The 19,533-nt window shown below is 40.3% G+C and overlaps 1 long non-coding RNA gene across 1 annotated transcript; it reads left to right on the forward strand.

Annotated features, from left to right (window-relative positions):
* The first annotated feature begins 5,508 nt into the window (after positions 1–5,508).
* LOC112844767 (uncharacterized) lies at positions 5,509–7,724 on the forward strand. The gene is made up of 2 exons (XR_003217520.1): positions 5,509–5,887; positions 7,095–7,724. It is a non-coding gene; the product is annotated as an uncharacterized LOC112844767 (long non-coding RNA).
* The last annotated feature ends 11,809 nt before the right edge of the window (positions 7,725–19,533 follow it).

Here is a 19,533-nt window from a genome sequence, read left to right on the forward strand (position 1 = left end):
AGAGCCGTGATCGACAGAGCATGACTGTGTGGTATGTAGCTGCACAGTCCAGGACAAAAAAGACTTGGCCCGGGAGCTGAAAGCTGCCCAGCAGATTGTCGGGGGACAGTTAACAGACAGTATACGCTAGCAGACTGCAAAGGAAGGCCAGTCGTATTGCTGCTAACCCCACTCACTCGGGATCATACTGCTGCCATCTAGGAAATGGTAAAGTATTTCTTTTATTTATGACATTTATTTATTATGTTTCTATAAGTAAATCAACATGAGGCCATTGCTCACACGACATAAACCCTGCATGTGAACAAATTCATAATATGACTCTGAGCAAAGGCGTGCTGTCCACACATCACACTGTGGATGAAGGTTTATTTATGGTGTGAACATCACACCCTAGCAATGTATGTGCTGCAGAAAAAGTCACAAAGGTGTGAACTGCAATTGTGAGAACTCCCGTTTATTTACAAGTGAATGTTACACCTCAAAGAGACACCAGAGGCAAAACAGATATGAGCTATAAACTCAGTGCAAAGTATATCAGAATTATTTGTACTTAAATAAGATTTAAATGATTAAATAAGAATAATCCTTATATTTTTACCCAATGTATCTATCAAAAAAGATGATTTGTTAACTACATCTTTTGCCAACATCACCTGAAACAACAAAGAGAAATGAGCCACATGACAGGTCAGCATGGCACGTGTAAGTCTGTCTACAGAGACGAGATCTTGTGAGCTGTCTTTGCATTCAGGCTTCACATGTTGTCCAGTTTCAGTTAGGGAGACTGAAAACCATTTTTTGAGGATAAATCATCATGGAAGAAGATATCATTAGGAGTTCTGTACTATATCCTCAGAGAAAGAGAAAGAAAGAAACAGAAAAGGTTGTTTGCAGCAGCAAAAACTTGGAAAATCTGGATAGTGAGTTTCCTCGAGCTGTACAGGTCCGCTGTTTTTATATTCCAGTTTACCATATTTCTTCACCTGACTACTGAGTGGTCAGTTGCTTAACCTGCAGTGGTTCAGGCACAGTTGATCGTCTGCAACACTAGATAATGAATGAAAGTTTCTGAAGTTGGTTAATAGTTAGGGAAACATTATTAGAAAGTGTGTGATATGTATGCAAAATTTCCATACTCCCACAATAAATGTCACACGAGCTTCACCTCTGTGCGCAATTTAGTACAGCAGCAGAAAAAAGTGTGTGAAAATTTTAATTGGTCATAAAATTGGATCTGACCTTCATCTGTGACAATTATGAACTAAATTGACATCATTATCCAAATAACACATAAAATAATGAAGATATTTTTGCCACTTTATTTGGCACATCATTAGATGCTCCCAGTTTGGTAAAAAACAAAACAAAATGAACAAACAAACAAACAAAAATAAAAACCCACCAAAAGACTGATGTCTAAACAAAGGCTAAACAAATAAAATGATATCAAACACTGAATCAAAAAGAACTTTTTATTCATCTCCATTGTTGGATGATTTTAGTGGATCTCAAAATCTAATGATCACATCAATACAGGTGTGAATTAGAGACTTGCACTATCCAGTTATGGTAGCTAAAACCATAGTTGGATAACTCAAAGACTCGACTCACTGTCCACCTTAGAGGATCAATGGTTAGAGACAGCTGACACATACAGGTGATGAAGCCTCTGGCTGAATGGGATGAATACCTCACTACTTGCCTCTAAACACCAGATTTACCTTTTTGCCTCCTGTTGAACATTAGTATCTAGAGGAGGAGAGATGAAAGAAAGGAGGTTTGCTCTGCCAGCGGGTCAGAGGGACCTACTTAAGTTCCATTACAGTCAAGCAAAAGGTTATACAAAAGCAAACGGTAAATGCAGCTGAGGATCAACCAAAAAGGGAACGACAAAAAGAGCCACAACAACAAAAGGATAAATGAACCCTGATTTCTATGTCGGCCCTATTATACCACACTCCTTACAGTACTGCCCTTATCATCAGTGACATCAGTACAAATACAGCAACAGCGTAGCAGCCACATTCCCTTTCACTTCACATCTCTACTTTGTGCACAGATATGACATGTACACAAAAACCACAAAAGCACTGTTACAGAGATGTGACTGTCAACAAAGAAAATATGTTGGCTTCCTAGAACAACTTTCTTTGCTCACACAGAAAACATTTTCTATGTCTGTGTATAATTTTATCATGCCTAGTTTAACACTTAATCACAACGTTGTAGCTAAGAAACAGCTCTTCACTGAGACATTAATATATCTAAGACAGTCGTGCATTTTAATTTTGAGCTGATCACATTTTTGTGTTTCTTTTTACTTGATCTCACTCTCCAGTCATCTAACTCCCTGCCATCCTAGTTACTGACATTGTCAGGACTATTTCTCCACATGATTTGAGTGACTGTCTCAGTCGGAGCTTCATCATCCCTCAGGCTATAATGTTGTAGGCTAAACAAGAGGCACATAAAATGCATTGAATTTTAGATAATGATAAGTTTCCTTTTAGGAAGAAGTAGGTTATATCATTAATAAGAAGAACACGGGCCACATAAAGTTTTAGTCTGACCTTTCCACATAGATAAAAACATTTGTATGATTTTCTTTGCCTTGTAAGTCTGTTTCATGCAGCTGTGTTATAGTTATGTTTATCATTTATTTCATTCAGCTGAATTTTGTTGAACTCAACCCAGTTTATGCCCTTTTAATTTCATATGTAGTACAAGCCCTTGTTGCAAACATAATGTCTTTAAATAACTGCTTAAAACAGCATCTCAGGTTTGCACAGTTTAGGGGTCACACATATGGAAACTGACTGCTTCCATCCTGCTCACACAGATATTGTCATGTGCCATGGAAGTGTCTGGAGTTTTTCCTGTCTGTGAGAAGAGTTCCATCTTCCATCTTCTAGGGTTTAGTTTTTAGCATCTCACCTGCTCCTCGTCCCAGGGCAATCAGCAGGAGGCTTTTTAAACCAGCGCCGCATGCCAGTGTTCGCCAGCTTGTCCTGCTACCATCAGTGGTAACTTGGCCTCCTCGTGTTCAGCTTCATGCTCGTCAGTTCTGTGTCTAATGTTGCTTCTCTGTCTGCAGCTCCATTAGATTCTCCTCCTGCCATGCTTTCTCTCCAGCACTGGTTCTGTTCACTTCCAATACTATAGTCGGTGCACAAACCATCCATACTCACGCTGCTCACCTGCCTGCCCTCCTGCTCCTGTCATATTCTAGTTTTTGAGTTCACATTTTGTAAATAAATCTTGTAAATAGTTCAACATGTATTGAGTGTACTTTTGGGTCCAAATCTCACACATACCACTGGTTCTTGATAGATATAACCCATATGGAAAAGATATATATAAATCTGATAAAGTTTGTATCTGTCTTGTGTGAAACTTGTTTGAAAAGCATACAAAAGTGAAAACAGATATAAGATCCCATGAAAAACTATATAAATGAAACTTGTATGTTTTGGATACTTACTAAAACGATATATGAAAGTAATGAGAAAGTGGCCACTTTCATGAGTAAATCATATAAGCCTTATATGATTCACTATATGAAGTAGGCCACATCTTATGCAAGTCTTTTATATGTATTTTCTATTTCTTTTCCATATGGGAATCTGCAAACTTTTAGATTTGCAGGTGAACTATCGCATGTTCGCCAATACCTCCCCGAAACCGGAAGTGACGTCATTTTCGCGGAAAATTTAGTTTTTTACTTGTAGGCCTTATAAGCCTTTACTGGTGTTTTTAAAGGTCATGTTTGACTCTATGCTTTTCTGAATAGTTTCTAGGATGCTTAGAACTCAAATTGCACTGCTTTAAATAGTTTATTTTTATGCACATGCTGTTTTCTCTGCAAATTTGCATTATAGGATTGTTTTTCGTTTTTTCTGCAGTTTCTCACACAAACGAAGTGCAGATGTGTTTGTGATGTTCACGTTATTCATGTCAAACCATTTCTTTAAAACTTTCAGTTTTTTACCACTGCATTCAAAAGTCATCCCAGACTTTCACTACAGCAATTTAAAGCAGTGCCATTAGCAAATAAGGTGTTAACCATTTAGACACATTGTGCATCATTTGTGCACAACACAAACAAATTAGGGACCAGCTCTGTACATACTGATGTAATGCCATTTAATACCACATCTCTCAAGCTTTTCCCTCAGTAATCTGGGCTCTATTGTACCAAATCAAAGAACAGAGCAACCTGCCTGCTTTAAATTCACACTTGTAACAACTCAATAAAATTTAGTTTCCAATGAAATGATGATGCCTTGATCTGTGACTAGAATAGTTGTTTATCTATTATACCTATTCAGCTTTATAGATCTTTAAGCTCATTCTGGACACACTGCGGTCCAGAGAAAATAACTAAATGTTGCCAAGATAGTATCAACACTTAAAGCATTTTGTACATAGAGTGAGTTTGTGTTCTTTCTGGGCTTGTAGTCTGAAGAAAACTGGGTTTTTACCCTGAAGTCAGGTTTCTCAGTTCTCCAACTATGAGTATGTCTTCATGGGGTTGATGGAGCCATCCCCATGCATCATCAGGATCCAGTTATCTGTCTGTTATTACTGATACATGCTGCAGTAAAGCACACAGCACAGAGGTGATGTGCTGTGTATCAGGGTTTTAGGAACCAGCTGAGTTTTAAGTGTTTTGTTTGAAGGCCTGGCTGTCTTACAAAATTTAAACACACATCTTTAGGAAAAATATCAAGAATAATTATAATGAAGCCCAAAATGTATTTTTTTAAACTAAAAAACATGAAAATAAACCCCTCATGCATCTGTCTCTGTTTATTTCCTGTGAATGTGAACTTGAAGATGTTAAACTGTCTGCCCTTTGGATTATTGTGGTTAATAAATAGTAACAAAGAACAGGAACTATGACAAAAAAAGCAGGACTTTAAAGTTACCAGCAGTGTTTCTACCTTTTATTGCAAACCAGTGAAACACCAAGGCTTTAATAAAAGGCAGATTAAAGTGGGTGAGGGTTTGATTAAAGGGTCCATGTGGTGTATTGTTCTTCACAGCTGGATTCTCAGTCTTTAGCTGCTGTTTGTTGCTGCAGCACATGTTCTAACAGACAAGCTTTAATTTTTGTTTTTCAACCAAACAGTCAGAAGACCGCACACAAACTTTACAACTTGTGTTAACAAGTATCTTCTCTGAAATGAGCTCCATGCTGGCTGGGTGTCCTCACTCACAGTGTGAGATCTCTGCAGGCTCCCACAGATGCTGCAGAATCTGGATGTTCGTGAGTGTTATTACTGTGGTCCATGTGTATGAGAACAATAATGAACATGAAATAAAACAGCACTGAAGAACTGAAAACTTCATCTCTTAGATTTCTTAATAAGTTTGTGGATGATTTTTAATTTGACTTCAGATGAATGTACAGATCAATGCCAGCCTAATTACTGATAATTAGATCAATAATATCAGGAGACTCAGTGGAGATGTGAGGCAGATCGTGTGGTTCAATCCTAATGTAAATGTATTTGGAATATATTATTGTGTGGTGCCAGATTCAGTGACCATGTGACCCAGTAACAAACAGCCCCATCAGTAACACTGACACAGCACCAACAGGTTGAACAGGTGTGCCTAATAAAGTGGCAGGTGAGCGTAGATAACAGAAGCAGAGAGGAGGCCAGAGCAGCTGAAGCTTCATGTTTCTGTGAGCTCCACAAACGTTAACAGCTGACACAGAACACTGACCGTCTGACTCACCGACACTTCCGGTGAAACCGAAACTAACCTGCGGTCAGAGTCACAGCTGGAGGAGGAGCAGTGTGTGGGAGCGGCTCCGTGGGGATTTCACGGGACTAAAGGAGGATGAAGATGCTGCTGCTGCTGCTCCTCGTCAGCGGTAAGAACCTCTCTGTTTAACCCGCAGTTTGAGCCTCTTCAATCGGATACACGCAGTTTAAAAAAAAAAAAAACTGCCCCGACATCGTGCGAGCGCATTTTGGGGACTGCATGGGAACCGATTGGGCTTCTGTTGTCCATTTGTGGCCAGTAAGGGCGCCCTCCGTTTGCGAGGTGCGCCTGCTACTTGCCGCAGAGTGACGATACGGGCGGGGCGGCGGCGGGGGAATGAGGGTGGGGTTTGGGCGGTTTCTCTGGTTGGAGTGGCATCTACAACAAACACAGAAGCAGCAGACATCATGATACAGACTTAAAAAACCCACATATACGTGTGCGCGAGGGCCTTCATTGCGCCTGCGTGCTGCTCACACATACCCTGTAGAAACGGCGAGGGGGGGGGGGTTGCTTCCAAATAAAGCACATTTCATTCATAATATTGTCAATCCAAGCCCATTATGTCACAATCAATTTTTTTCTAGACTTTACGAAATTGCAGAAAAAACCTAATACAAACCGAGTCTGCAGTAAGGCGGAGGTCTGTTAATTGGTGCTGATTCTCGAGTTGGGGTTGGGTGTTGATATTGGAGAGCAAAATGAATACCGGAAGATGCACAAGAAGAGGTCAAAGCCATCAGGTGCTTGGTTTAGAAAAAAGACAGAAGAAGAGGAGGAGAAACAAGCAAAATATAAAGGGAAGCAGAGGTGTGATTGGATAATGGCAGGTATTATGTATGATGTGTATCCTGAAACAAGATCGCATTCATTAGTAGGGATAGTGACAAACTTATGTTTATGTTTAAGCTTATGTTTACTAATGTTATGTTTGTTAGCCACTTGGCTTTGATAGTAAACAGTAGACAGACAGTAGACACTGAAGTAATATTATATAATATAATGATAATTAGCCATTATTGTATTTATTACATTAGGAGAGGTGTGTTGTTGATTTGTCTCCTATTCTCAGTGTATGATGAATTATAATGGCTGTTTCTTACACTATTAGGCTGTATTACCTCGGAAAGTTATCTTACTCTAATTACAAAGTAATGCATGACTTCCAAACAATGACGTTGTCATATTCATTAAATGCTTTTTATACATATAATTCTGAGTATTTGATAAACGGTGCAAAATGATATGTTTGTTTTAATTATTTGCATGTTTAATTAATTGCATGTTTCAGAGTTTCATACTGGGTTTCTATTCAGGAGCACTTCTGAAATATTTTGGAGCACCCTCTGCTACTTCCCATGATGAGGGGCCCTCCACCTCCTCAGCCACATCTGTGTGTCCACAAATGTCTGATCCCGAGGATGGAGACCAAATTACAGGATCCCTTTCCAGACGCCTTAACGCCCACTCACATCCTGGGCCTTTTGACCTCAGGAAATCACATGATAGGGTGGGGCTAGGTTCACAGTGAGTTCACCCGAAACTTGGCTGATTGCGACCTATACCCGTTTTTACACCTTGACTCGTGTGATTAAGTAGAGGATGAATAGGGGGTCCATGTCCCTTTTGGGGGACACTCCCATAGGGCCTAAATCTGGGACTCTCCACAAAGTGACCGTAGAGCTGAAGAAGAGAGATGAGAGGTGAAACGTCTTTAAGCAATGTTAAGGGAAAATCCCAAATGGCAAACTGCAAATATAAACAGAAACACAGTGAGACAAAATACTTAATCACATGTACATGGGTGAAGTCTCAAGTGACAGTCACACAGTGTACCTCTTTATTCGTGCATTTATAGTCACTGGTGCCCACACAACAGGGCGGCGTATTTTCGCTCTTCTCAGAAAAATGACTATACAACAGTATGTGGCTATCTTACTGGAACATTCCGTTCCGGAATGTTAGTGCGTAGGGAGTGAAGATAAGAGTGGTTCAGGTGTATGTGTGTGTGTTGTGAGATTCAGAAGGACGCGGCCCCTCTTCTTGTTAGGGAGCGCAGATAAATGTATCCAGCTGTCCTCTTCCTGCTTGTTCAGCTATTATCGCTGTGAGAAAGAATTTATAAAACAGTCTTGTAGTGGACAACAGTCTAAGTCATCAAAAGGTCAACATACAGTATTCTATCATATGCAAACTTATATCATTAAAAGCTTATACTGACTACTAAGTACAATTTTCCATTGACATTCCCTCCTGTTGTCAGTATAACTTTCAAGTGAGATATCAGTATGTAACATCTTGTTGTACAGTTTCTATCACACCATCATTAATCACACAAAGTCTTCATGCTCCAACAGGTCGGGGTCATCATCATCATCATGTGTCACGGCTATGTATGCAGCAACAGTGGAAACAATTATACGGTTAATCATGAGTTTTAGAAATGGCAGGATACATGTTACAAAAACACAAAATAAAAGTAAAAAATACAAAAAGGGATAAATAGAATAAATAAGAATAAGAATACAAAGGAATTGCAAGTATTTCAAGTATTGAAGTCTATTGCCAGTCTTGGCAGCCGGGGATCGGTCCGCCAGGGCCTCCGCTCCTGGCCGCCGCCCGACACACATTGCACCCGACCCCTATGGCGCCTCCTGCGGGTGGTGGGCCTGCGGGAGGATGGGCCCATGTCTCCTCTTCGGGCTGTGCCCGGCCGGGCCCCATGGACTAAGGCCCGGCCACCAGACGCTCGCCCTCGGGCACCCTCCCCGGGCCTGGCTCCAGGGCGGGGCCCCGGTAACCCTATCCCGGGCAGGGTAAACTGTTCCCTCGATGTTCTTTTCATACGGGTCTTCTGAATCGCTCTTTGTCTGGTCCCTCACCCAGGACCAATTTGCCATGGGAGACCCTACCAGGGGGCAAAAGCCCCCAGACAACATAGCCCCTGGGATCCCTGTGACACACAAACCCCTCCACCACGATAAGGTAGCGATTCACGGAGCGGCAGAAATGAGCTTCCTCCGAAGGGTGGCTGGCCTCTCCCTTAGAGATAGGGTGAGAAGTTCGGCCATCCGGGAGGGGCTCAGAGTAGAGCCGCTGCTCCTCCACATCGAAAGGAGCCAGTTGAGGTGGTTCGGGCATCTGACAAGGATGCCCCCTGGGCGCCTCCTGGGTGAGGTGTTCCGGGCATGTCCCACCGGGAGGAGGCCCCGGGGCAGACCCAGGACACGCTGGAGAGATTATATCTCTCGGCTGGCCTGGGAACGCCTTGGTGTTCCCCGGATGAGCTGGAGGAGGTGGCTGGGGAGAGGGAGGTCTGGGCTTCTCTGCTTAGGCTGCTGCCCCCGCGACCCGACCTCGGATAAAGCGGATGAGGATGGATGGATGGATGGAAGTCTATTGCACCGTTGGTTTTTAACAAAAAGTGTTGCACAGTGAAAAGGCAGTAGTAGTCTTTTTAGCAGCTGTAGCCAGGAGCCAGTGTAAAGCCAAGAAAACCAGTCACTTGTATTACTTACATAGTCCTGATTTTGGGCCTGCTGGATCTGTCTCAAGGCGTTCAGGGCATCAGTCATGTTTGATGAGTGTACATTGTCTGATGTGTGTGTAGATGTGTATGTTGGTGTGTTTATCACTTTCCTGTTCTGGTGTTTTGGGTAAATCACGGCCTGAAGCGTGCCCTGGGGTCCTGCCCTCCTCCTTTTCAGTCCGGTTGCGACCATTGCTGCTGCTGCTGCTGCTCAAAGTTCAGTCTGTCCTGGTTTTGGCCCCAATTGGGGCAGTCCTTTCTTCTTCTGTGTTTTGTCCATTCTGAGGTGCCTTTTGACCTCAGTTGCTCCTCCTGTCTCTGGCACGCCCTTTCTTCTGCTGCCCGATCATCCGTGTTGGTCCATCACTGTCCTGTACAGTGTTAATGCAGAGTTATCAAGGTCAGCATTCTTTTGCTCGGCCTTACTTTTCATTCGGGCTTAATGGGCGTCTCGTCACAGCTCTGTCAGCTGAAGCTGTCTGGAAATCTCCCCCGTGTAGTGAAACGGGCCTTGGATTTAACGCTCTCCGTCTCTGCTGCATGAGATCCTTTTCCTACAACACTGTTGACATTTTCAGATTGTTGTTATGGGTCCAGCTGCTGCAGCATTTGGTCAGGGTCAAGGTCAGAGATGGTAGAGGGGAGAGCAGGAGTCCAGGTCAGCTTCGGCTTTCAGGGCCGGCAAAGCAGCCTGTAATTAAACATAAAGAGAAAAAACAAAAACAAAACAAAAACAGACGAACAGGAAAATGATGTTGTTTTGGCTGTGTGATTCAGAGAGGGGAGAAACACCGGGCCAGGCCCTGTGTCAGCCTTCTCTCCCCCTTTTTTTTGTGTTTTTCTCACCATATAATCAACTCATAACCCACCAAGTTGACAGGACAACACAGGTACATGTTAAAATTCGTAAGATCATGTTTAAAAGCACAAAAAAGGAATTTTCCTTCCTTCAGTAATCACTTGTATGATTCAATCAGCAGAAAACATCTCACAATTTGACTCTTAACCACTAAATTTGTTGTTTCATCACTGGTTGGTCATACCAGTGTCGTTCTTTTGAAGTTGTTGTCCTGCAACCCAGAAAGTTTATTTGTCAGTAGTGGATAAACTTCAGCATTTGATAACAAAACTATTAAGTTTTCCCTGTTTTAACACTAATGAGGGATATAGGCGCATGTATAGTGTGTGCTGTAGTGTAAGCTGTTCTTCATTGCATGTATGTGTGTTAGTAGCTTGCATGCAAGGCCTCTGGGCCTGTCTCACCCAAAAGAGCATTTTCTCAACAGTTGCCTTTCTCTCACGTGTGTTCAGAAAGGCAAATGTGCTTGTAGCAGTTGTGAGATTATTATGCTGTTATATATTACATTATACCTGTAATCAAAATGAGTGAATCATGATACTTCTGTAGGCCACATCATACTTCTGAGTTAAAAGAATGTGAAAATCATTAGATTTATTAGATAGGTTTGTATTATCCTATACTGCTGATTTACTGTGAGTGAGTTACACTGTTTCATGACATTTCATACTGCCGAGTTATGAAGAGAATATTGTATTCAGAGAGTAGGGGCCTCTCTCTCTTTTTTCTTTGTGATAGTAAAGAGAACAGAGCACATGCCACGGGAGCGTCACCCCCACCTTTGGTGGAAGCAGAAAAACAGGGAGCCAAGGTCATAACTCAGGCTCACAAAGAGTTAGAAAGAATATGAATGCTTAGTTTGTGGCTGTGGCGCATTTTGTATGGCTTCTTTTCTTTGTTTAGTAGCTTTCTGCCTTCACCTGAGGGTGTGCCCTAAGCATGTGACTTCAGGTCTCCATAATTGGAGTTTATTTAAAGATAAATAAGATGATTTCATTTATTGCTCGCAGATCATGCACTAAATGGTATTTTGCAGTATTAGCTGTCTTCACCACTTAAACAAAACATCACTCTTTGTTTTATTATTATTATTACTATTATTTTAAATTCTCCTTTCTCAAAAACATAAAATGAAATTGTAGTTGTTCTTGGCTGAGAAACACAAAACCTCCCTTTTTTCCCTTTTTTCTTTTTCAAAACAAGAAACTAAGTTTTAACTTTTCTGCCTTGTCACCTAAAACAAAACAGACAACCCAGCTCTCAGCTGGCTCTGGACTTATCATCATCAAGGACGCATGGTGAGAGCTACTTCAGAAGTTACAGTGCTCATCACTCAAGCAACATTTTAAAAAAAAAAAAGGAACAAAAAACAAAACTCAGCACACTACACAGAGAACAACAACAATACACGACTGAAGATGTTGTTCTTGTTTGTTCTCCTTGAATTTTAGAATAAAGTTATTACATCTGCATTAGTAAATCATATGCCTAATCATTATGTGTCACCGTGATCCACAAGTATGATCACAAATTTATTCATTTTTCAACCCAACAAAACAGAAAACAAAACAAAACAAAAAACAAGTTACCGATGGCTTGAACGCTTTACACACGAGTCAGGATGCAAAAAGGCTGCTGCCAAAGACAAATCAGAAGCGTGAGGGGAAAAAAACTGAGCCCACAGACAGCTTCATGTTTGAGCTTTAATAGCGGTTTCCCTCCCTCTGATGTGTTCTCATGCAGCTCCTGCTCTAAAAAATGTGTAACCTGCTCATCAGCTTAGCAGTGACCATGTATTTAATTCAGCTTCTCAATTGTGTAGCTTTAGCTGTTGTATACAGGGTTTTTAGTTGTTAGTATAGGTGTGCTCTATATTTCAGCAATGTCTCATCTAGGATGACAGGTTTTCAAGCAGGTCAAGTGCCTTAGTTTAGATATTTTCTTTGTTTTCTTCATCTCATATGTCATTGTACTGAATTTGAGCAACCTTAAGCTTGATGCAGATTACTTCTAACAATTATCCACCTCACATCACAACTGACTGAGGTGCCTCTTCATATTAATATTATTTCATTATTAATGTTATTATCTTTTTATATAACAGCAATAGTATATTACAATATTTTATTTATATTTTATTTTGCATCCATCGAGGGATGGGGGTGATCTGCAGTTTCACCCTTTCCCAAGCTGGAGACATTTACCTTTTCACACACTTTCCTTGGCTGAACAATGACACAACCTTAATATACCTTATGCATCTCTCTATTTTATTTAATATGTGTTTGTGTGGGTTATGTATTTTCTTTCATTCTATTCATTCTGGGCACGGTCTTCATCCTAACTATGTTTCATTGTTAATACCAGTTTACAGGTTGTTATCCTTGCTATCACCAACTTGAATACATTACAGTTAAGTTCTAATTCAATTTAGCCTTTTGTTCATTTTATTTATTTATTTATTTATTTTCTGTCTCTCTCTTTCATCTGTCTGGCAGCCACAGTGGTTGCAGCTAATCATTCTGTGTCGGGTGTTCTCTGTGTCTTACAATCGCGTGCAAAATGTCCCTTTTTTCCACACTTCCAGCATGTAGTGCTATAATTACTGTTTGGTGTGTATCTAGGTCTGTCTCTACCTCTTGCTCTTCCCCTACGCATTCCTCTCCCTCTCTTTTGGCCTCTGAAACCTCCCCTGTAGCCTCCACTAAAAGCTGTGAGAACAGTGTCAGCGTCGAGGGCAAAAACTGAGACCTTCTCTTTCTTTTTCACCACTGTCTGTGCATGGTTAGCATATTGAAACGCCTCATCTGCTGTGCCCGTATCTTGCGTTACCCAATTCTTTTCTACATGAGACCTAATGGGTGGTAGTAATCCTTTAATGAAAGTGCGTTTAAATAGTTTTTTATTTTCCTCTTCCTTTTTCTTATTTTCAGTTATGTGTGTGTGTTGTGGGATACAGGAGGATGTGGCCCCTCTTCTTGTTAGGGAGCGTCAGATAAGAGTGTCCAGCTCTCCTCTTCCGGGCAGGAGTGAAATAATAACAGCTTGTTCAGCTGTAAGAAAGAATTTATAACACAGTCTTGTAGTGGACAACAGTCTAAGTCATCAAAAGGTCAACATACAGTATTCTATCATATGCAGACTTATATCATTAAAAGCTTATACTGACTACTAGAGTACAACTTTCCATTGACACTCTGGATGACATTACCTTGAGGCTGGTTTTGCTTATTATGAGAGTATGAATACAGTTTGAATATATTAGTGTGGATGTATAGAAAATGATTAGAAAATGACTGAATTTTGATAGATGTATATTTCGTGAGCCATAAATGTTGGTGTGTTTTATTTTCAGTTATGTGTGTGTGGGGAGAAGCGGGGTGTGAGACGATGAGAGGTTTCAGTTTTCTTTTTCTTTTTTCTTTTGACTTGCTCTTTCTGATCATGGAAGGCATGTCCAAAATACTCGTATGAAAGCGTATTTTGTGTGATTTTAACTGTGTGAATGCTGTCAGTATTTGATTTAAGTGACTGGGTGATTTGTCTGAGTAAGTGAAAAGGGGGAGTTTGAAAGAAAAGGCAGTGTGTGTGAGACGACTCATGGCGTCTGAAAGAGGTTAGAACCTTTAAACGTGTGTATGGAATAAAGGAGTGTGAAATATATTTCTTGTGTGATGAAAAGTAGGATGTGCTAAAGTTTGAAAGTGCTTTTAATTCAAGAAATGCATGAGTGATGGTATGAGAGGTTGAGTGTCTTTTTCTCTCAGTTCAAAAACACATAAGCATATACACTTGGTTAATTGTTTGGATGTGTGAAAGAGCTCGGTTTAAATGTGTGTGAGTGAAAGGAAGGTGTATTGTTTTTAGACTAAGATTTAGTAGAATAAAAGAGGGCCTGTAGACTATAAATACAAAGAAAAAAACAAAGGAGTTAGATTAGTTTGAAGAACAGGAAATATGGCTCTGTGTACCGGGGCTGCAGCGACAGGAAATAGTGAACAGGAACTTTGCATGCCCATATATGGGAACTTAGTGTGTAAAGAAAGAACACAGAGAGACAGATGAGGCCCATGAAGCAAATGAAGCCTTTAAGAAAAATGAATATATTACTAATTGTATGCTTTAGTGTGTCAATACAGGTGGACTTCTCTCAACATTGGAACCTTGAGTTCAGCAGCAGAAAAGTAGATTAAAAGAATTGGGAGAAAATAAGCCAGTCTTTGGCTCGAAATTGTGCGGCTGGATCTCTCACTTTGTCCCTGAAGCGGAGAAGAAGTTCAAAGGACAGTCAATCGCCTGATGAAGACCGACAGAACATCGTGGACTTGAATACAGCAGGCAAACGACAGTGCCACTGATCCATTAACACTGATGACGACTGACGACCAGCAGCAGCATGTAAGAGTAATGCAACATGTACTGTGAAAATACAGGCTGGGCAGTTGAACAGTGGGATAAAGAATTGTGGAAGAGCACTGGACATTGAGTGATATTTTGCCATGCTGGGACTTAATCTGAAAGAAAGACTGTAAAGAAACAGAGAAGAAGACAACAGCTGAGTTGAGACGGTGTTTGCTGGAGCTTTGAAGCCCGAACAGGACACTGTGCAGAGAGGACCAGTGAGAGATGAAGCTGGACGAGTTTGACTGCGAGAATATAGGATATAATTGAATTGAAAATTGAAACCTGAACTCATGAATTGTTTAGGGATGTCCACCACAGCATAACAAAGAGGTAAACATTAGAAAAGGTAAGAATAATGAAAGAAATAATTGTCATTACCTTAATGAATAGAAAACACATACAAATTGTTACATGTGAGATTATTTTTGAAATGAATCAGAAGGGAGATAGTTTGAATCTAAAGCTCACTGGTGAAATGCATAAATTAAATATGAATATATAGGATGCAATGAAGAAACAGCTTACACGTAGTGTACATTAACATGAATACATAGAAATGCAATGAGAAACTCAATGAATTAATTTAATGAAGAAGCAGTTTACACCCAATTAACATAAAATGCAGGGAAGAACACGCTTACATGCCTGGCATAATTGGTGTTTCTGACCAGAGACAGAGAAATGGGTCATTTAGGCACCCGTGATAATAATGAAAATGTCTTAGTTTGTTATTTTCAGGAGTAAAGCAGACTTGGACCGGCTCTCCAGATGCACCAGTCGGAAGGAAATTATAGGTTAACCTCACTGGATAAGTTAAGGCAAGTTTCTGGTGGAATTGTTCACAGAATGATGTGTCCAGGAACCTGAAAAGCAAGCCCTAACACCTGGCTGAAGACCAGGAGGGATTTTATTTAAGGTGGGAAATCAAAAGTTTCGGTTAGTAATTCGGGGAAAAAGAAAGCTGACTGTTTAACTGGAGAATTGGAAAGGTGTCTGACAGACTGCGAAGCCATAGATGCAAAATAACACATACCCATACACACACAAACAGAAAATGCATTAACCTTATAAAGACAAGCTCTTGAAGCTTAATGCATAGAGACATTGATTAAAACCTGGCAAAGAGCATAAGCATATGCAATGAAGATCTGCTTGCTGCTTGTATGAGTGAGAGAATGGTGTGAATGGTTAATAAAATTGATGGAAAGATTTAAAATAGATGGAAAAAACAAAAGAAAAGTGTCTATAAGAGTGACTCAGGAGTGCTCTTGCACTGATTGATCAAAGTAAGTGATTAGTATAGAAAGAAAATGAAAATAATTCAATAATGTGATAAAGTTTAAACATGTATTTCTTTTGCCAAGTTAAATTGTTGAGATATGGCTGAGTATGCAAAAAGTTTGAGAGCTCGTGTGAATGTGGACAGAGGAGCTTGCTGTGTGTGTGTGATTGAGGCCTTAAAGGAGGGGTAGATTGTTCAGAGGTGCAAATTTGATTAGGAGGTTTATAAATTAGTGTTGACACATTGTTGTAAGGTGTTAGGCTGAATCTGAGGATGGTAATGTGCTTAACCGGGGTTATTGTTGTGTACGAAACGGTGTAGCTTTTGGCGAGGTTTTTAGTGTGTTGAATGGGTGAAATTTAAGATTGTTTCAGATTTTTGAGGCTGTTGTTTTATTTCCAGAGAGGGTGTTTGATTAAGACATGGATATGTCTGAGAGGGGCCCCAAAAAATTTTTGTAGTAGTGCACTCGGGAAAACCTGTCAGGTGATTTTGTTTTGTACTTTGATGAGCTAATAATCGGCTCTCTTTTTCATTTTTGTTCTAAGCAGGCCTGGAAGACAGTGAACGGACGGCGCTGACAAAATTACCAAGTACGAAAATCAGGTGGGCTTTACAGAATTATAATTGATTACAATCAGAGACTGATTGGCGGCAAGTCTCTGTCTAAAAATGGATTGATCGATTCAATCCAGTCAAAAGTATAGAGAACTATTTTCCTAAAAAGGAAAACGAAATAAAACAAATAATTGAGCTCATTTTGCTGATGTGGAGCATCTGATGACGTGCGCAGAAGGCTGCAGATCAGCAAAAATATCATGTGTGAATGCATGGGAGTGAATGCGAGTGATGGGACCCCGACGGGAAATAAATAAAAGGTTGACAAACAGGAGGAGTGGAAGACTTAATTCTGGGGATGTGGATGTTTGTTTTGAGAAAATTATTTACTGGGGTTGGATTATGTTATTACATTATAGAATGCTAAATGCTAAAAGGGAAACATTGTTTGATGTAACTTAAGTTACCATGAACTGAGGTGACACATGATTAATAACTGTTCTGTGTAAGTTTATTTTGTGTTATAACACAAGTTGGATCATAAGTGGGGAAATTGAGTATGAAGTGTGAAGTTCTGGTTAACACACAGGTTTTGTTTTCAGGAAATTCCAAGGATCCAGACTTTCCATGGAGCAACGATTTTGAGGAGATTTGACATGATGAGTAAATTGATTTTGTTCCTTAAACACAGGTTTTCAGGGCTGGAGCAAAACACCGGAGAGGAGAATTGCTGAGCTGTTCTGAGAAATGAAATGACTAACCTTTGTTTCCTTTTAATTTCCTAAGCTTGGGTGGAGCATGTTGAGTTTTTTGCCACATGAGATGTGTCTTGAAGTTGTACACCAAATTTAGAGGGAAATTGTGGGAATAAAGGATATGCTTTGGGGAAAAATAGTGAACATTTGATGAGTAGAAAATGTGGGATTTCTTTTTGATTTTTAGGATAAGTTGTAACAGTGACATAATGTTAGAATGTTGTTATAATGTAGGCTTTAGAAACAGATAGTAAATAGATTTATTTCTAGGGTAGAGGAGAGCTTTTATGAGGATGTTAAAAGTCTCGCTGACTCAAATGAATAATATTGGAGATTATATACTGATAAAATATAATGACTGATAAAATATAATTAGAATGTACCATTACATTAAGAGCAGCAAAATGAAATAAAATGATATATTAAAACAGGTTATAACACAGGAACTGTGAGCTTTAAAATGAAGTTAGTGTCAACACACAGAAGTTGTTCCTAGGGAGCTTTTAGCTATGATGAAAGTTATTTAGGAGTAATTGATTATATGCTTAAACTTAGTTGATTAAAATGGTTGTTTTTCTTTGATGCTTTAGTAGAATAAGCTGATATAACGATTTTCGTGATACATTTTCTGGTAATAGGTGACTTTAGATGAGAGGCCCTTGCAGCAGTGACAGTTTGTGTACAGGATGTGGGTGATCAGATAAGGAACCAACAGGAAGCCTGCAGAGACGTGCAAGCAGTGCTTTGAGAGTTTTACAAATGCTGACTACGGTTGAATGAGATATAAAAATAAAAGTCAAAAAACCAAATACAAAATTAGGTTCATGTTTTGAGTCAGGCTTTTGAATAAAGAGAACAATTGAGGGACATAAGGTAGGAGAGCCGTAGTAGGGAGAAAGTGTTTTCTATCCTTTACAGGAGAAGATTTCCACAAGAGAAGGACCCAGAAAAGGGACAGACCACTAGAGATTCACAAGTGTAAGGGGTCTCTCACCGGGTATGATTGGGTTCAGGGGTGAGGGAGGAGTGCTGATTGAGCTCTGCTCGCACTCTTATTCTCTCCTGCCCCTGATCAACTTTAGGCTCACTGATACTTTGGTGTGATTAACCTCAAGCATGAGTGTTCTCAAGTGGGAGCTGGCGTTTTATTACTGGACCACCTAGATGACGGGAGGTTATTGTCTGGTTTGCTAAGTCACAGGATGCCAAGAGAGGGTCAGAGCGAAGGCAGTAGACCTGGGAATGGTGGTTTCGGGGCCCATGATGCCATTAATGGAACTAGAGGTGACAGAGTGGGTCGAGGAGTGACACCACACACAGTATGGTGACCTCTTGTGGTCAAGAGGTCAAGCGAGGGAATTGTAGAATTATAGGAATTATTTTAGGGTTACTGTTCATAACCATCATCTTTATCATTGCATTAATTATCATTTCATCCAAGCATTTATTGAAGTGCTGGCATTAGGTTATAATTTGTATTACAGGGGTTATCATAATCAAATATTAACATGTTTATTACAGGTTGTTCTAAAATTTAAAGGTTTTCGAATGTTTTTATATTCTTATACTGAAGTCTTCAGTGGGGGAGAAGCTGACTGCAGGGACAGGAAGTTGCATGCTTTTGCAGAAGTGAAACCGAAAGCAGAGTGAGTGCAAGTGAAGAGCAGGGTGTTTATTATGCATACTGCGGATTAAGCCTTAAGTAGTTGTGGTAGACTGAAACAGTTGTTATATATTTTACATATAAGTCAAGATCAGTACACACAGGATGGCCTTAGCCTGGTTGGTTGCTTAAGTTGAGGTCAACTAAGGTTCAGAAAGCAGATGCAAACTCTGCACGTACAGACAGACAAATAGTGAGAGGTCATGACACATACGCAGTACACAGCATGCACGCGCCCCTGCACGTGCACGCACACACAAATTAGAGAGACTCATTTAGTAGGCAAGAGTTGAAATACGTTTTGCTATGGCTGCAAAGTCGAGGCGTACGTGGTAGTCTGTTACAGGAAGTCCACCTGATCGGGGAGATAAGGAGGCGCTCATGGAGCGACAGCGAGGATGGAGACAGGAAGCATCAGCCGTCGACACGAAGATGATGTTCTATGTTAAAAGTCATTGTGGTTTAGGCTGACGTATGCTTTGTTTAAATCTGCCTAGTAACAGGAAAGGGGGCTGTACTATCTTAACCCCATAAAACAGTTGTCTGAATATGATAAAGACAGTTCAATACTGATTGGGTTGTTGAACTCACACATGTGTTTATTAAAATACTGTCTAATTGCACACCGGACTGGATCTGTGGTTATTTATGGATTCTTCTCTCAACATTGAACCCTAACAGTCCACATGTAGTTATGGTTTCACT

The sequence above is a fragment of the Oreochromis niloticus genome, unplaced genomic scaffold, assembly GCF_001858045.2.
Source record: "Oreochromis niloticus isolate F11D_XX unplaced genomic scaffold, O_niloticus_UMD_NMBU tig00001486_pilon, whole genome shotgun sequence".
Lineage (NCBI taxonomy): Eukaryota > Metazoa > Chordata > Actinopteri > Cichliformes > Cichlidae > Oreochromis > Oreochromis niloticus.